Source organism: Hemiscyllium ocellatum, chromosome 36, assembly GCF_020745735.1.
Source record: "Hemiscyllium ocellatum isolate sHemOce1 chromosome 36, sHemOce1.pat.X.cur, whole genome shotgun sequence".
NCBI lineage: Eukaryota > Metazoa > Chordata > Chondrichthyes > Orectolobiformes > Hemiscylliidae > Hemiscyllium > Hemiscyllium ocellatum.
In genome coordinates this window covers 17,543,475-17,560,930 of record NC_083436.1, presented here as the reverse complement: position 1 = coordinate 17,560,930, position 17,456 = coordinate 17,543,475, and the positions used below count along the sequence as shown (strand labels likewise).

At 40.1% G+C, this 17,456-nt stretch overlaps 1 protein-coding gene across 2 annotated transcripts in view; it reads left to right on the top strand.

Moving 5' to 3' along the window:
* Positions 1–17,456, top strand: part of LOC132833351 (interleukin-15-like) — a 95,913-nt gene that overhangs the window by 6,637 nt on the left and 71,820 nt on the right. The window lies entirely within an intron of this gene.

Below are 17,456 nucleotides of genomic sequence, written 5' to 3'. Positions count from 1 at the left end.
ATAACCTATCTAGAAGTTTGATTAGATTACTTACAGTGTGGAAACAGGCCCTTCAGCCCAACAAGTCCACACCGACCCGCCGAAGCGAAACCCACCCATACCCGTACATTTACCCCATTACCTAACACTACGGGCAATTTAGGATGGCCCAATTCACCTGACCCGCACATCTTTGGACTGTGGGAGGAAACCGGAGCACCCGGAGGAAACCCACGCAGACACAGGGAGAACGTTCTTGGGAGATATTTTCTAATCAACCTGAAATAGTGTTCTTGAGCAAGTGGGACTTGAACCCATACTTCCTGGTTCAGAGGGATGGACAGGACTGCCATGGCGCACAATCCTCACAAGAATTCAGCTTTTCTTTTAGGTATTTCAATTAACCTGCTCAGACATGTTATAAAACACCTCCAGAACCGGTGGGACTTAAACCCAGATATTCTGGCCCAGTAGTAGGGACGCAACCACTGTGGCACAAGATTGTCATGAGAACACAGCTCCTTTTTTTTATTTTAAGAACCTACCATCAATTTGCTAATTCACCCAATGTAAGAACCCCAGCTTTTTAAAAAGTTTAAAACAGTGGTAGTGCCCCCCATCTCTGGATTACATGGTCTATGTATAAATCTCACTTGCTTCAGAAATGTCATTAATGCACCTGAACAAGTTGATTTAAAAATATCTAAAATACTCACCATCCATTTAATGAATTAATCAGTTGACATATTATCAAACATTAACAAGAAGACTTCTTTTAGTTTTAAACTGACCACTAAATCCTTCATTTTATCACTTAATTAACACATTACAAGTACTGCACTCAATGTTCTCGATGTCTTCAGAGAGAGATGGGCAGTATTGCTTTATTTCCCCCTCCGACTTCATTTTGATTTGGCCCCTTCCCATTCTCCTTGCCCCCTCACCTTTGATTGTTCATATTATCCATCGTGGGCTTTGCTTTAAAATATCTAATTGGCTACACAGGTGCTTTACTCATAGTAGTTAGTGTTTAGAAAGGAAAATGAGAAAAGAGTCATGGTGATTTTGGTGGTGTGACAAGTTGCAGAATTGTGTGTGATCACGATTCTGGGAATATAGAAAGAAAAAAAATACAAGTACTGCCCAAACCCAGTTTTAAAAAAAAATTCATCAACCTGTTCAGATATGTTGTGACCTATCTCTGGAGTATGTGGGATTTGAACACTGGGCCTTCTAGCTCAGAGTGGGGCCACAACCACTGTGTTACAAGAGCTCTGAAAACACAGCTCTTTTCTTTGTTTTCTTTTGTATCCAGAAAAACTCTTACACACAACTGAACTTTCTTTTTGCCATATCACCAAATCACTGTTTTTTTTCATCTATTAACCCTCCCCAGTAAATTGCCCATGTTTCCAATTGAATAATTTACATGCAAAGCACATCAAAGATGAGGGAAAGGGGTCTAAATCAAAAATGGAATTGGAAGAGGAAATGAAGCACCCTACCCTCTGAATGCCTCTGTCTCTAAAGGTATTGGACGTATATTTTTGATAAACCTGCTATGACACATTTCTGGAATTGAACCCAGACCTCATAGCTCAGAGGAAGGGATACTATCAGTGCACCACATACAGCCCATTGTTTTGGAAAACCTACATCCAAATTAACTCATTAAAACAACTGATAAGTAACAATTGACAAGCAATATCTGCCAATCATAATATAACAATAACAGAAACCAAAAAGGTGGCTTAAACAAGATGGACAAAATTCAGAGTGGTGTTGGAGGGGCAGATAACATTTCCCAGTTCCCATGGTGCCAACTGAGAACACAGCTGTCTTTTTGTATACCCACTGCAAATTACTGAGCAATTAACCAGCACTGCCTACCAGGATGGTTGTTTTGACTACTTATGATTACAGTCATTTCTTCTATAACACAATAGTTCTGTTTCTGTGCGAACCTTCGCTATATAAAAATTGCACAAAACAGATATAACTTAGTGTTGGCAATCTAATTGCATTATAGCGAACACATGTTTTACAAGTTTGTGTTTTAGAAACAGCATTCCCAATTCACCAATCGCGTTACAGCCAATTCATGTTAACGAAAGACTCATTGTAGCAGAGCTGACTGTACTTTGCCTCAGACTTCATAAGGGAGAGGGATAATGCTGAGAATCTAAATAAAGAGGTTGTGGGGGAGGGGGGAGCGGTGTGATGGCTGTGAAAGAGATGTTATGACACATCTCTAGGGCAGATGAAACTTGAAGCCAAGACTTCTGGCTTAGAGATAGGGACACTACCACTGTTCCACAAAAGGCCCTTATCTGATAATGTTCTAGGCTCAACCATCTCCGGGGATCATTGCTTCATCAATGATCATCTTCCCTCCATCGTAAGGTGAAGAGTAAGAATGTTGTTGATGATTGGAAAATATTTAGTGGCATTTGCAACTGGTGAGATACTGAAGCAGTTCTGTTCAACTGTAGTAACATATTGACAATATCCAGGTTTGACCTGTGAAGTGGCAAGTAATGTTCATGCCACACAGTTGCCAGGCAATGACAGAATCTAACGATTACCCCTCATCCAATGGCATGATTGTAACTGAGTCCCCCATTGTCAACATCCTAGAATTACCATTGACCAGAAACTGAACCGGACTAGCCAAATAAATACCGTTGGTTCACGAGCATGTCAGAGACTAGTAATCCTGCAGTTTGATGGTTGAAGTAGAAATCCTCAACGCATTTGAAAGAAACCTGGATCTGCCCTTGAAGTACTGCAACCTGAACGAAGTGCTGGAAAGTGGGATTAGAGTGGGCAGCAATGGGTATGCAATGCCCTAGTGGTATTATTAATCAACAATCTAGAGACCCAGGTAATGTTCTGGGAACCCACGTTCAAATCCCACCATTTGAATTACATAAAAATCTTTAATTAAGATTCTAATAGAACAAAGAAAAATACAACGCAGTACAGGCCCTTCGGCCCTCGATGTTGCGCTGACCGAAGCCTACCTAACCTACACTAGCCCAATAACCTCCATATGCTTATCCAATGCCCGCTTGAATGACCATAAAGAGGGAGAGTCCACCACTGATACTGGCAGTGCATTCCATGAACTCACAACCCGCTGAGTAAAGAATCTACCCCTAACATCTGTCCTATACCTACCACCCCTTAATTTAAGCTGTGTCCCCTAGTAACAGCTGACTCCATTAGCGGAAAAAGGTTCTCACTGTCATCCCTATCTAAACCCCTAATCATCTTGTACACCTATATCAAATCTCCCCTAAACCTTCTTTTCTCCAATGAGAACAGCCCCAAGTGCCTCAGCCTTTCTTCTTACGATCTTCCTACCATGCCAGGCAACATCCTGGTAAATCTCCTCTGCACCCGTTCCAGTGCCTCCACATCCTTCCTGTAGTATGGCGACCAAAAGTGCACACAATACTCCAGATGCGGCCGCACCAGAGTCTTATACAACTGCAACATGACCTCAGGACTCCGGAACTCAATTCCTCTACCAATAAAGCCCAGTACGCCATATGCCTTCTTCACAGCACTATTTACCTGGGTGGCAACTTTCAGAGATCTGTGTACATGGACACCAAGATCCTTCTGCTCATCCACACTACCAAGTAGCCTACCATTAGCCCAGTAATCCATCTTCTTGTTACTCCTACCAAAGTGAATGACTTCACACTTAGCTACATTGAACTCCATTTGCCACCTTCTATCCAGCTCTGCAACTTATCTGTATCCCGCTGTAACCTGCCGCATCCTTCTTCGCTGTCCACCACATGATGACCATGAATACATTGTTGATTGTCATAAAACCCAAACTGGTTCACCACGGAAAGAAACTGCTTACCTGGTCTGGCCTACATGTGACTCCAGATGTACAGCAATGTGATAGACTCTTAATTGCCATTTGGGCAATTAGGGATAGCAATAAATGCTGGATTGCCAGCGATGTTTTCATCCTGGAATGAATTTAAAAAAGCTAGTTTATTCTGATTGTGCAGAATTGATGGGCTGAATGGTCTTGTTTTACACCATAACCTTTCTATGGTTTGGATGGGTGACTGAGAACAAAGTGGAGGTTATGGGGTGGGGATGTATTCAGAGCGGAAGGCCTGCTTCCATACACTGCACTGCACTGCACAGGCCTTGTAAAGAAAGGATAAAATAGAGGTGATCCCAGCAAAGCACAGACTGAATTTTCCTGACTGCAGAGACTGTCACCAGATTATAACTGCATGACTCCCTGGACTTACAGGGGACCAGCTGCCTGACTGTGTCTACCTCCTGGACTAGGAATGTCCCAGCTCAAGGACTGGCCCCTGGCTGACTGGAATCTGCCCTCGCCTTATTGAGCATTCTCTTATCGCCATGCTCTTCAAGCATGTATGCTGTGTTCACCACATAAACTGTTGGCATATGCATCACATCAGCACCATATCACATTTCAACACATATTCCCCTTTCGGATTAACTCTTCACTATGTCCTACACCAATATTTTCCTGCCTTCTGTGCTAAAGTACCACCTGAGAAGTCTTGGCTAATGCATTGTTATTAACCAGTTGGGTGCAGTGAGAGTCCAGGGACATGTAGTACCTTTGAAGACATGGTGGCATCTAGTGCAGTTGTCATTTTTCTAACAGAAGTAAAGAGAAGAAATATTGCGAAGATCTTATTAGAGGAAGTGAAAGCTACGTACTCACCTGGCTGATGTTGGAGGACCACATGCTTGGCTTCGAATTTATATCTCAATTGGGTGGAAGGTATTTGGGAAGGAGAAGTTAATTCAAGTTTTTAGGGTATTAATGAGATGCATATACATGTGTGTGTATATATAGACTTTTCACCACCTGATAGTGAGAAAGTCATCATATGAGTGTTTACTTGTAAAAGTTTAACTTGGTGGTGAAAATCTGATTTTTGGATACTTGTCTGATTTAAGTCGTCATGCTTAGCATTATTCATCACTTGAGAGATAGGAAATCCTTTTCTGAATCATTCTGTGACAGAAGTAATAAGGCCATGATAGAATCACATTTAAGGACAGTGTTTATTTGCATTAATATGATGTGGAGGTGCCAGTGTTGGCCTGAGGTGGACAAAGTTAAAAGTCACACAACACCAGGTTATAGTCCAACAGGTTTATTTGGAAGTACTAGCTTTTAGAGCTGTACAGGTTTGTTCAATATATTGTTTTAATTGCATGATACTGATCTTTAGCTATAAACTCTGTGTCTTATAATCCTGCCCTACGAGTTACCTGATGAAGAGGCAGTGCTCTGAAAGCTAGTACTTCCAAATAAAGCAGTTGGACTATAACCTGATGTTGTCACTTTTAAGTTTGCATTAATATGTAAGAATAGGTTGAGTATTGAAATAACTCCACAGAGACTGGTATCCCCTGTCACCAAGTCACCCTTTATTTACACGTGTATAGTATTTGACATTGGCTTTCTCAGAACCAGCACTCAAAGTGTGCAGAACCTTTGACACTCCTCTTTATTATTTTTCCTTTTCATTCGTTAGCTGCCTGTGCAGCTGAGCACAGCTTCAAATAAGCAAAAAAGTAAGAAAAGCCAGAAAACAAACAATCGCAATAATAAAAAAGAAGAATCAAAAACTTCAAAATAAACTCCTCCTTAGTGGGAAGAGACACCAACAGAATCAGTTTCCTCTCCTCTTTTAACACTCATATTTATATCTGTCAGCCAGGGCTCTCTGAACGAGATTAACAGCCCTAATCAGGAACTCCCATTCTATGAGGTCCACTTGGCTAACCTCATTATAATACTACGGCTGACATGAAGGATATATAACAATGTGTAATGGTTGGGATGTGGCCTGTTTGTATTGAAGTTTCAAGTGCTTGCTATCACCGTCTCCCACAAAATACTTTGTAGATTATCCCTTTCTTCAAAACAATTTGTTGCCTGAAATTGATACTTCTTGAATAATTTGAGTTAGTTAATTTCTACATGCACAGGAATAAAGATGGGTTATCAAATAGAAAATGCAGTTTATATAAATGGTGATCAGACTTTGGTAACTTGTAAATATGATATTTATATCTAGATAATTTTGAATCTAGAAGATTAGAGTGGTGCTGGATAAGCACAGCAGGTCAGGCAGCATCTGAGGAGCAGGAAAATCGACGTTTCAGGCAAAAGCCCTTCATCTAGATCTAAATGTGGAAGGTAATGACCCTAAGGGTCATGGAAGCCACTCCCGTCCATAGTGATGTGTGATGAGATTTCAGGGTTGTGAGCTTGGAGGCAGCAATGAATCCCATACTGAAGTTCTTGCAAACCATTTAAAATCAGGAAGTCAACTAAGCCAAATTAAATCTATGTTAAAGGATGCTAGGCCTTAGCAGGACACTGTAACAGAGTTTAAATGGTCATTTTGGAAATTAAAAATGAACTTGAGAATTAAATATTAACAATGTGATGGAAGTGGAGCTCAGACTGAATGTTAACAGCAGCAAGTCTCCTTTGGATCTAATTAACCTAACTAACCAAACTTGAGGTCTGATTCTTGATCGAAAACGCAGTGAAAACCCAGCAGTTTAAACACTTGCAGTCTCAAATCTCTCCTGTTCTTTGCATCTGGAATCCTGGTCCAACCTGCTCTCAAAACTCTTACCACGAACATGTGTTGTGGTATCATTTTATTGTCTATGCTACGGGAGCACATTGATGAATAACACTGGAGAGAAAATAAATAATGCAAAAATGGTATCAAAGTATAGCTGTAAGAGGTTTATTATAACTGCATTTAACTGCAGTTCTTCCAAAGTTTTAATTGTTTAACTATGATTAAATTTGAGCCCAAGGGGAAAGTACAACAATTAGTTATTGTTACTTTAGTAGGTGGATTAACCAAAATCCTTTAGCCTCTGGGTAAATAAGATTAAAAAAAGAGTATGAAATAATGGATGGATTAGATCAGAAATGACACTCAGCTTTTCACTGTGGATGAAGCATGGCACAATATGATGACAAAATACTCACATTCTATTAGTTTAGAAGCTGGTACAGGTATTTCCTTTGGAATGGGGGGTGTGGGGTGCAGAAGAACCATAAGTGATTCTAGTTTATTTTCTTGCAACATTAGATTCTATGATGGGGCCACAAGATTTACACTTGTACTTAAAGGTGAGCAGTGAGTAATTCAACGATCTTTATCTGTTAATATTCATGAGCATGTTATGATTCATTCCTAATATTACTCCTTGATATGAATGTTACTTACATGGTGAATATTGGAAAAAACTGCTGTTGTTTTAAATAGCATTCAAAATCATGCAGGTTGCTAATTCTATCCGGTAAATTTTGTTCATCCATTCTGTAAGCCATCATACAGCATCATCATACTGTAAGCCATTCATGGAATATTGCATTAGTTATACATCATTACATACTGAATAAATGATGGTTTTTGAAGTTGCAATGTACTTGTTTATGTATAATAAAATGTGGCTAATTTAGAAAGGAGAAAATCCTTTTTGTTTTTGGCAGGGTGAAAGCCACCAATAATTTCATATATTTCAAAAAACCCAGAGCTTAATATGTTCCAAGATGTCATGGTTTTATAGACTTATCCCTCCACCTGATTAAATATAATGTTGTTTTTGACATGAATGCATCTTATTGTTCATTTACATATCACTTTGAAGCTCAGTATTCTGGTGGGCAGTAAACATGGGTTTCGGTCAAAAAAAGTCAACCAAAATATAGTTTTTCCAGACTTCTGATGACTTAGATTCAAGTCTTGATAGAAATGAAATATGGACAGGACACTATTAGACTTATCAAAAGCTTTCGGCAAAGTTACTCATCAAAAGCTTATGTCCAAACGTCACTACTATCGAATCAGGGGTCATTATTAAATTGGATTCGCCACTTCCATATCAGCAGCAGACAAAGGGATAGGAGAGAGTGTGATGGGGAAGTTATCCCTCTGAAGATATCTACTTTGGAAATTCTCAAGGAACTGTGTTTAATTGATAATGTAAATAATTTAAGTTGTCAGTTGCCAACCTTTCACACTTTGACCTCCTTTTGCTAAAGGCAGTCATTGTTGCAACAGCACCAATCAGCGCAATTAGTCAAAAGATAACTTGCTTTAAATTTGAATTATTCATATGTGAATTGGAATTGTAAATATTGATAGACTGTTTCTTTATCTGAAGTTGTGACACTATTGTCACCCATCGAGTTGATGGACTAAGAATTGCGTTTATGTCTAGGAATTTAATTGATGTCGAATTTGGCTATTCAGTGACCCAAGCATAAACTCAGTCCATTAAGGTAGCAGCTGCAGCCTGGCTATCAATCAACACTTCATTGCATTTTAAATGTTTGTTAAACTACAGTCCATCAAGACTTGAAAGCATGTGATTCATTGTATTACTACCAGCCAGTTTTTAGGCTGACTCACCAGAATTCATACAGTGCAATAATTGACCCAGGTTTTCTGGTGACCAGATATTTGTTTCTGAAGTGTGAAAACTTTGGAAACTACGTGTGTTGACTTTCCAGAAATATAGCACACTCCAAAGGAGTTGCCCAAGGACTGGGCAATTCATCTATGCCTGGTAACTTCGAAAAGTATCCATTTAGATCATAGAATTTAGAGGGTTCTGCTGCGGTTAATTTAAGTACAGGTAATTCTCCTATAACGCTGTAGTTGGTTCATGTGTGATGCTGTATTTTAGAAAAGAAATAATGGGGCCTATGGGAAAAGCAGGGTTGGGGCAAACCAACACAGATACCAGTAAAAATCGAACAAAACTAGGAGTTAACCGAGTACAAATGATAGCACAGTCTAAGTAAATTTGGACCCGTTATATGGTACTGTATAGTGCAATTCATCAGAATCTGCAACTGATTACTGTCTGGTTTTGAGAAGATTTGTAGCTCAGGTTGAGGTACTGCATGTAGGTTTGCATGCTGAAATCTTTCAGCTCAGCGAGCAAACCTACATCCGGATTATTCTCAGTTGGCACCTATACATGCTGGCTGCACTCCAATGGTAACCCTGCACAAGTCAGATCTCAGAATGAAATCTGCCTTGATAGACCAAGAGCTGAATCTTAATTTTTTTTCGTTAAGTGTCAGTTTTGCGAAGTTTTTGAGGGTTTCATATCATAATGCTTGGGGACGTGTATCACCTTGTTTTACAAAACCCACCTGATTTATTACCTACCTCACCCTTTGGTGTCCCTCTCACATGTTCTAATACCACCATACCATGTACCATTTCCAAAACAACTCACCACTTTCTGGATATCCCAGAATTGGTCAACATCTGTGGTGCAGCACCATCTTTGAAAAGATATTGTGCACTCAGACAAGAGCTTCAGTCCAGAGCTGCTCTGCATGGTTCTTGACATTGGCCTGGACATGGCAGCCAATGGAAAATTAGTACCTCTCTTTGTGGGTATGGACATGAAGATGCTGCTGATGGGGATGGGGTGATGCAGAGGCAGGATGTCCTTTTCTCCCAGGCTAACAGAGGATGCCATTCTACTGGGACTATACCAACCTTCCAGGCCAATGCAGTCTCAACCATCTAAAGGAATGCACAGAATATATGAAGATCAATGACCTTCTCCAGTCTGCCAGTGAAGGTGCTACCATCTTCTCATTGATACCTTACACTCATTCTATCTCTGCTCATGGAATACAGAGAGAACTAGCCATTTGGATACAGAACTGGCTCAAAGGTAGAAGATAGGTGGTGGTGGAGGGTTGTTTTTCAGACTGGAGGCCTGTGACCAGTGGAGTGCCACAAGGATCGGTGCTGGGCCCTCTACTTTTTGTCATTTACATAAATGATTTGCATGCGAGCATAAGAGGTACAGTTAGTAAGTTTACGGATGACACCAAAATTGGAGGTGTAGTGGACAGCGAAGAGGGTTACCTTAGACTACAACAGGATCTGGACCAGATGGGCCAATGGGCTGAGAAATGGCAGATGGAGTTTAATTCTGATAAATGCGAGGTGCTGCATTTTGGGAAAGCAAACCTTAGCAGGACTTATACACTTAATGGTAAGGACCTAGGGAGTGTTGCTGAACAGAGAGACCTTGGAGTGCAGGTTCATAGCTCCTTGAAAGTGGAGTAGCAGCTAGATAAGATAGTGAAGAAGGCGTTTGGTATGCTTTCCTTTATTGGTCAGAGTATTGAGTACAGGAGTTGGGAGATCATTTTGTGGCTGTACACGACATTGGTTAAGCCACTGTTGGAATATTGCGTGCAGTTCTGATCTCCTTCCTATCGGAAAGATGTTGTGAAACTTGAAAGGGTTCAGAAAAGATTTACAAGGATGTTGCCAGGGTTGGAGGATCTGAGCCACAGGGAGAGGCTGAACAGGCTGGGGCTGTTTTCCCTGGAGCATCGGAGGCTGAGGGGTGACCTTATGGAGCGGCGTGGATAGGATAAATAGGCAAAGTCTTTTTCCTGGGGTCAGGGAGTCCAGAACTAGAGGGCATAGGTTTAGGGTGAGAGGGGAAAGATATAAAAGAGACCTAAGGGGCAACTTTTTCACGCAGAGGTGGTACGTGTATGGAATGAGCTGCCAGAGGATGTGGTGGAGGCTGGTACAATTGCAACATTTGAGAGGCATTTGCAGGGGTATATGAATAGGAAGGGTTTGGAGGGATATGGGCCAGGTGCTGGCAGGTGGGACTAGATTGGGTTGGGATATCTGGTAGGTGTGGACGGGTTGGACTGAAGGGTCTGTTTCCATACTGTACATCTCTATGACGCTATGACCTTCCCCACTCGCTCTCACCCTTGCTAACGTCTGACCCTGACTAACCCTGAATCTCTTCTGCACAGCCTATTCACCTCCTCAGGACATCTGTACAAGTCCCTGTGGTGTTTGCTTTTTGGCAGTTGGCAGTGATTAGTCACTGAAACAGATTCACATGAGTCTACAGATATCCTTCAACATGTAAACATTCGTCAAACAAAGAGAGAGAGAAAAAAGCTGTTAAGACAAGTAACAAAACCAAGTTTCAAACTGCTTCTCAACATTGTCCTTTTACTGTTAGTCAATTCCAGTGAAATTCCGCTCTTATTTCAACTCTTTTAGTTTTTAAATTAACGGCTTGCTCCCAGTTTCCTGACCTCGGGCTGTAGAGACATTTTCACAATGCTTTTCCAAGTCCACTAGCACAAACATTTACGATGCCTTTCACAAAGCTCTTCACGAGAGAGCGCGTGAGCTGAGTGACCATGTGATGCCAACGCGGAGTCCAGTCCTCTGCGCACTCTGACACCTAGTGTTGGGGATGAGAATTGCATAAGTGAACGAGAGTTCACTTTATGAAAAAAACTTGGAGAAAATGAGGACTGCAGATGCTGGAGATCAGAGCTGAAAAATGTGTTGTTGGAAAAGCGCAGCAGGTCAGGCAGCTTCCAAGGAGCAAGAGAATCGATATTTCGGGCATAAGCCCTTCTTCTGGAAAGGATTCCTGAAGAAGGGTTGATGAAAAAAAATGTCTGGCAATTCGCAAATTGCGTTACAAACAAATTGCGTTTAATAAAAAAGCATTATGGAAGCCCCACCTGTAGTTACTCAGGGAGAGTTGGGTGATTAAGTACCTAGGAGAAAGTGAAGACTGCAGATGCTGGAGGTCAGAGTCTAGAGTGTGGTGCTAGCAAAGCCCAGCAGGTCAGGCAGCATCTGAGGAACCGGTGAATTGACGTTTCAGGCATAAGCCTTTCATAGGGAATGATGAAGGGCTTATGCCCGAAACGTTGATTCTCCTGTTCCTCGGATGTTGCTTGACCTACTGCGCTTTTCCAGCACCACCTTCTCAACTCTGATTAAATACCTAGACTACCCCTGCATAATTATTCAACTGGCCTTCCAGCCTAGCTCTAATACCTGAACTACATCTCTACTAGATCCTGACCTGTCACCCCAACCCCTCATTAGCACCAGTCACAAACTCCTCACTGCTCGGACCCGACTCCTCCGCTGCTGCTGCTGGACTTGAGCCCCATTCCCCAGCTGGTAGACCTGACACTACCCCCATGTGAGCATCCCACCATTCCCCCTTTCTCCACCTCTGGAACACCACGCCCCCAGTTTTTCATGCCCACACTGAATCCCCCAACCTTGCTGCCAGGTCTGTCAGTCTTCTGACCTGACCGCACCCTCACCAGTTCCTCAAGTCCGCTCATAGACCCAATCTTTACCTTCCCCCACCACTGGTTCCCATCTCAGCTCTGCACTTCCCGGGACCTGATATCACCAACCTCTTGCTCCTGCCAGATTTGATATTTCCTTTCCAACCCAACCTACCCAAAAAGGACTCCCATTTACCTGCCCCTATCCCCATCCCCCTCCCCATAGAACTCTACCCCTACCCATTTGCCCTATACCCTACTTGCCTGGCATCCTAGTCTTGCACTTATTTACATATTTATCTTTTGATAGCAACTGAGCCATTAAATTTCCGATGATGACAACTGACTACTGTGAAAATAGGACTGTTTTACTTTTCCCCCACTCCTCTGACTGCTCTATTCCACAGAAGACCTGTTACTTGGAAGTAGGCCAGTGCAAATCATAATTCAGTCGGTCAGTGAGTGGGAAAATTTAAACCACAAAACTTTACTTTGCTCAGCACGTACACTATATTAAAGTGAACCCAGTTAACATGCACCTGACTAATGCTACAACCTCAGAGTGGCAATCACATGCAGTTTCCCACTTTGTTCCTTCTTTTTTATGAAACAAACAAGCTTTGCATTTCTGACATAAGATTTGATATATAACCCGGTGTTGTGATTTTTTAAGTTTTAAATTCCAGATTTTTATTAATGTGGACAATCTTTCATGTTAAGATTTTAATGCATGTCCACAGAACATTAGCCTGAGTTTCTGGATTGCTAGCACTCTGCCATAGCCCCTTACAAACCATTTAGCCTCTTAACTGCCCTTTTCCAACTTAACCAATGAACTCAAAATTTGTGATTAGTACAGCTCTCTTTTCAGTTCCAATTTCAATATAGAATATAGCTCAGAAATAGCATCAATGTAACTATAGATACCATTGATGGCTCGGTGAAATGGGTTTGCCTGTTGTGAATTCTACTGAACCATAAGATGACAGTGCATATTCAAAAGAAGCAAACACAATAGAATATGAAGATTGTGTGACTGTTAAAACCAATCGAGCCCAGCAGAATGCAAAAACATTTGTATATACCCTGGCACATACGTTACCAGGTTATTAATCAGGTTCAACCAAATCCACTGTTGAAACAAGCATGAGCCAATCTCAGTATTATTGAGGCTGTCAAAACCCAGACTTGTCTGTGGTGTATGAACATTCAAATTTGTGCACAGACATTTTGTCTGCAGATTAGAAACCATCCAGAATGCTAATAGTAAGGGCTGTATATTGCTTTTCATGCTGCAGCTGTACAAAACTCTGGTGAGGCCGCACTTGGAGTATTGCGTGCAGGTTTGGTCACCGCATTATACGAAGGATATGGAAGCTTTGGTAAGGGTTTGATTCACTAGGATGTTGCCTTGTATGCAGAGAAGGCCTTACGAGGAAAGGTCGAGGGACTTGAGGCTGTTTTAGTTAGACAGAAGAACGTTGAGAGGTGACTTAATTGAGACATATGAGATAATCATTGGGTTAGATTGGGTGGACAGTGAGATCCTTTTTTCCTCGGATGGTGATGGCTAACACGAGGGGCCATAGCTTCAAATTGAGGAGTGATAGATATAGGACAGATGTCAGAGGTTGTTTCTTGACTCAGTAGTAGGAGCGTGGAATGCACGGCCTGCAACCGTTGTAAACTCGCCAACTTTGTGGGCATTTAAATGGCCATAGGATAGGCAGATAGATGAGAATGGAGTCGTGTAGGCTAGATAGGCTTCAGGTTGGTTTCACAGATCCAAAGGGCCGGTACTGTGCTGTTATATTCTACATGCATGCTCGGCTGATCAGACAAAATTGGACAAAGCTTGTGAATTTTAAAATAAGGAAGAAATTATTCTGTGATTTTAGCATATCTACTAGCACAAGGGCAACAACAGCATTCTCACAGCTTACAGTGAAAGAGAGAAGACTCCATTCTGGAGCATTTTCAATTCTGCACTGTCATTGCCAGCTTTAGGTTGGACCTTGGACCTTGCCGATATTCAATCACAGAAGGATTCTGCCATAGGGTTAGCTGAACCAGTAGCACTGGAATCCATGATTCACCAACACGCACCATTATAAATTGTGAAGTATCAGATTTAAGATCAATCAAGAATGCTTCTTATTAGCATCTGTATCCATATAATTGTTAACATTATCTTTAGCAATCTCTCTACTTGGGTGAAAAGCATTTCTTCTTTGTAAGTAGTAAATCTTGCATCGATGTGTAAAATACATTCCTTTCACAAATTTTCCACAGCTACCTTCAAAAGTGAGTTACCTTTCATTCTGAACCGTTAAATAACTCCTTCATTTCGGATAATCTGACCATCAATAACAAAAATGTCTGCTTAGTAAGACATTTAACTGATGTAAACCGTGCCTTTGAAACTAACATTTTAAAGTGGCAAACCCATTTCATTGAGCCATCAATGGCATCTACAGAGTTATTCTGAGCTATTTGAAGTGTTGTAAAAGAGAGTCTACATTGGAAGTAGTAAACGCATTCGTGGTTACAGCTACATGTGCAGGATGAAATAATATTGCTATTAATTCTCTCCTCAGGATTTAAATTAATATTCTTGTCTCTCACAAGATCACAAGGTTGTGAATGATGAATTCTCTTATTTCTACCATGAGCTGCTCATTCAATTTACTGATACAAATCTTTGAGAACACTCATTCGGCAAGCAGAAGCACAGAAAAGGAATGGAGAAAGGAATGCAAATAATCCCAAAGTCTAGGACAAATGAGAGATAAAACTAATGAAAAAGGCATTTATTAAACACATGAACAATGGGGGAAAAAACATAACTAAAGAATGGAAAGTGATTTAGAAGAGAAATAAAAAAAAAATAACCATTTAATTAATTAATTGTGGGAAATAAAGTTAAATAGTAAAGCATTCTACAGACACCGATAAACTGAACATTTGGAACTGGGCCATCAAGGAAAGCACACAATAACTTTCATGGACAATGACAACAAAATGGCAATAATATTAATTTTAATAATTTAATAATATTAATTTTCCATTAGTTGTTATCAGGGTGACAGGGATGATATGATATTAAAAATGTTATTGGCAGGGGAGATATTTGATAAACAAGCTAACCCCCCAAAGGTGATAAATCCCCTGAATTATATTTACATAGATTAGAAGATGCAAGGAAAGAGAAAAATGATTATATTTATTAAGCGAAAATCAGCACATGTTATGATTTCAGAGGATTGGATGACGGCTCAAGTTATTTCTATTTTTTTAAAAAGTGAGATAGAATAAGTCCAGGAGTAAGAAATAGCTATATGTTCAAACATCTATAATAAGGAAACTAATGGAGCCTTTATTCAAAGATATAATGCAAAAACATTAGAAATAAAAAATACAATAATAGTTCAATTGTATTGCAAAAGAGGATATCATGTCTGACCAACCTTTTAGAATTCTTTACTCCTATGACTTCTGTAATGTATTTTAAAAAATAGATTTGGAATTTCAGAGGACCTTTAGGAAGTGAATTTGTGTGCGATTAGAACATGAGGAAAGAAGGCTGCTGTGGTGCAGTGGTAGTCATTACTCCCTCTAAGCTGAACAGCTGTGCGTGGAACTGCTCTAAGATACCCACCTGGTGACTGATGTCGGCATATCGATCATGGCGCTGACTTCTGTTTCCTGAAGTTGCTGCTTGTCATGGATCTTGGAGGCCAGTGCGGCTTTAAGAAAGTTGAATGGAACCTGGTGATAGCCAAGAGACCTGGGTTCAACTGCCACCAGCTCCAGTTGATCAGAAATTATCTAGAGTATAGACAAGTCAGGGACAAGTAACAGCACAGACTAAACAAAAAGGCATATTGAAATCTTAAAATGCCAAACGCTGCAAATGTATAGCTGAAATCGATGTAACTTTTTATTCAAGTTCTTTGTGTATTTTGGAGCCACTGAGGGGAAAAAAAACTTTTATGGATATATTTAATCTGTAACATGCACTAGACTCAATTTTTTTTTGCTATCTGTAGATGTTGCCTTATCTGGTGTCATTCACAATAAGTTGATTGTAAGGAGAGAAGTTTAATGCCAATTAAAACATAAGGTTACCTGCTTAAGTGGAACCCTGCCCTGAAAAGTAATAAAAAGTAAAGGCAATCTGCGATTAGTTGTTGTTTTAGACAGGAATTGACATTCTACTGCAATTTTGACCTTCTAAAATAAAAACTGGGAGATATACACAGTATTCTGAGAAGTGCAGTCTAACTTTATTTTTAAGTTTAAAATGCATGTTTATGTACTATTTTCATTTCAGGTGGACATTGAGGCAACACAATTACAAGAATGAATTTCAGACACAGTTTTCTGATCTGAACGGTACTTCATAATCATGTGCCACTTTGCTAGAATATCTATATCCCTCTTTTGCTTTCCAATCTCCAGCCACGTGGGCACCTTCCTCTTAATACCACATGCCATTTTCATGTGCAACATCTTATCAAGTGTATCTTAATCTGCATTAATTACAGTGCTTATCTTTGACTAAATGATAGAACATAATCTAGGAACAAATTACTGTAGATGTTGGAATCTGTGCTGAAAACGATAAATGCAAAAATAACCTGCATTTTAAAGAAAAGACTGTTTGACTGAGCTTGGTGAAAGTTCTGTTCCTCCAAATCCTTAGCAATTTTCCTTTTGAAGAAGGCTGCAATTATTCATCTTGTACAATATTTCTTTATGTACAATTTCAGAAAATTATAGTTGGAGTTCCCTCCTATTTCTTCTCTAAACTCCTAAGGAATCTTTTATGTTTCCATCATGGCCCATTGATCTGTCGACTTGAATTAACTTCCAAAGGTTGAATCCTCTTTTGAGTAATAAGTTTCACTAATTGTTTTATACCAATCATTGACCGTGCTATAATCTCAATATAAGAAAGTACAAGCAAGTTGGGAATTCTTAATTTCAAACACACTTGCCTATATTATGTTTTCATACAGTAACCTGCAGCATTTCATAGTATTATACATTTCATACTGTAACCTGCAGCATTTTATTGTATTGTACATTTCATAGTATTATACATTTCATACTGTAACCTGCAGCATTTTATAGTATAGTACATTTCTGAAGAGGAGTCATGCCAGTCTTGAAATATTAACTTTATTTCTCTTTCCACAGATTCTGCCAGTTGAGTTTCTCCAGCATTCTGTGTTTTGTTGCATTAATATTGTTTGTGGCAATTTGGAGAATATGCTGAAGCAATTTTGATTTGAAAAAG